Below are 2,312 nucleotides of genomic sequence, written 5' to 3'. Positions count from 1 at the left end.
ATTTTAACCCAGGTGTCGTCAACATACCTGAACCAATGACTTGGTGGTGTCCCTGAAAAGGACGTCAAGGCTCTCTTTTCTACCTCCTCCATGTACAGGTTGGCAACAATAGGAGAAACTGGAGACCCCATAGCACACCCATGTTTCTGCCTATAATATTGCTCCCCATATGTGAAGTAGGTTGACTGCAGGCACAGTTTCAAGAGTTGACACAGTTGTTCTGTAGAAAGCGTGGTCCTGCTGCTCAGAGTGGTGTCTGATTTTAATTTTAAACTGACCACCTCTACTGCATCATCAACAGGAATGCACGTAAAGAGTGATGTGACATCAAAAGAGACCATTGTTTCATCAGTCTCCATGATGACATCCCTCACCTTATCCACAAAGTCCATGGTGTTCTGTATGTGGTGTTCTGAGCTGCCAACTAAAGGGGTGGAGGCCTCCAGGTTCAACTGTCCCCCTCTTACAATGCTGTGATTGCTAGTATCACTCAGCCCTCTGTGAACAGTAAACAGCCATCAGGTGCTAATGATCCATTGTTAGGCTGATGGTCCTTCTTGACCATGTGATCAGCTGGTTTTGGTTGTCAGCAGCAAAACTGGTTGATCCACTCTGAGAAGGTGCTATTTAAGAGACTGAGCTGAAAACAGCACCTCAGACTGAGGAAGTCTCTTGGATGAGAGACGAAACGTTTCTAGATTTTTTTGCTTTGTTTTGTTTTTTAAGACTGTTGCTATATGTGTATATAGCCCAGGACATCCTTGTAAAAGAGATTGATGATCTCAATGGATTTCTTCCTGGTAAAATAAAGGTTTAATGTTTTGTTTTTTTGAATGTCCTGAGGACCAGATTGAACTTTTTTGGATAACACCCTCCATTGACCCAAGGCTGTCCTGTCACATCTCAGATATTGTATCTACCACCTCAGTCATGGACCCTTCTTCTTCTACTTATTGGTCTTCATCCAAATCAGAAGATGCTGATACCTCCTTTGCCTCCCCCCTCTGCGTCTCCAGAAGTCAGGTGAGGAAGCAGCTGCAGAGACTGAACCGGAATATGGCTGCAGGTCCAGATGGTGTCAGTCCCAGAGTCCTGAAGGTCTGTGCAGAGCAGCTCTGTGGGGTTCTGCACAACACTGGAACCTTCTCCAGGAGAAGGTTCCAGTGTTGTGGAAAACATCCTGTCTTGTTCCAGTGCCAAAGAAAACTCACCCATCAGTCCTCAATGACTATAGACCTGTTGCCCTGACATCCCACATCATGAAGGTCCTAGAGAGACTTCTGCTGACCCACCTGACTAGACAAACAAACACATATCAGGACCCACTGCAGTTTGCTTATCAGCATGGACTTGGAGTTGAAGATGCCATCATACACCTGCTTCAGCAAACTCACTGTCATCGAGAAAAGGCAGACAGCACTGTGAGAGTCATGTTCTTTGATTTCTCCAGTGCATTTAACACAATCCAGCCTGATTTGCTTTGTCAGAAACTTCAGAAGACTCAGGTGGAGGCCTCAACAATCGCCTGGATCAAAGACTACCTGACAAACAGACCACAGTTTGTGAGACTGAAGGGTTGTGTGTCTAACCAGGTGGTCTGTAGCTCAGGAGCACCACAGGGGACTGTACTCTCACCATTCCTTTTCACTCTGTACACCTCAGATTTCCAGTACAAAACAGACTCCTGTCATCTGCAGAAATATTCAGATGACTCTGCAGTGGTCGGGTGTATCAGAGATGGACAAGAAGCTGAGTACAGGGAACTGGTGGACCACTTTGTGGCCTGGTGTGGAAACAATCATCTCATCTTGAGTGTGAACAAAACAAAGGAGATGATTGTAGATTTCAGGAGAATCAGGAACAGGTCCAACCCTATTTCCATCATGGGAGAAGAAGTGGAGGTGGTGGAGAAGTATAAATACCTTGGAGATCACCTGGACAATAGACTGGACTGGAAATGCAACAGTGAAGCGTCTACAAGAAGGAACAGAGCAGACTGTACTTCTTGAGGAAGCTGAAGTCCTTCAACGTTTGCAGCAAGATGCTGCATATCTTCTATAAGTCTGTTGTAGAGAGCGCTGTCTCTTCTGCATCATCTGCTGGGGGAGCAGCACCAGAGCAAGTGACATAAAAAAGATCAACAAGCTCATAAAGAAGGCTGGCTCAGTTCTGGGGACTCCTCTAGAACCTTTGGAGATGATTGTTCAAAGAAGGATTCTTCATCAAATGAAGAACATTATAGACAACCCTCAGCATCCTCTTCATCAGACTGTCATACAACGTCAGACTGTCATACAACATCAGACTGTCAT

At 45.4% G+C, this 2,312-nt stretch overlaps 1 protein-coding gene across 1 annotated transcript in view; it reads left to right on the top strand.

Moving 5' to 3' along the window:
* hltf (helicase-like transcription factor) overlaps positions 1–2,312 on the top strand; it is a 40,994-nt gene that overhangs the window by 18,119 nt on the left and 20,563 nt on the right. The window lies entirely within an intron of this gene.

The sequence above is a fragment of the Nematolebias whitei genome, chromosome 21 (assembly GCF_014905685.2).
Source record: "Nematolebias whitei isolate Nwh7 chromosome 21, NemWhi1, whole genome shotgun sequence".
Classification (NCBI taxonomy): Eukaryota; Metazoa; Chordata; class Actinopteri; order Cyprinodontiformes; family Rivulidae; genus Nematolebias; species Nematolebias whitei.
This window is presented reverse-complemented; position numbering and strand designations above follow the sequence as displayed.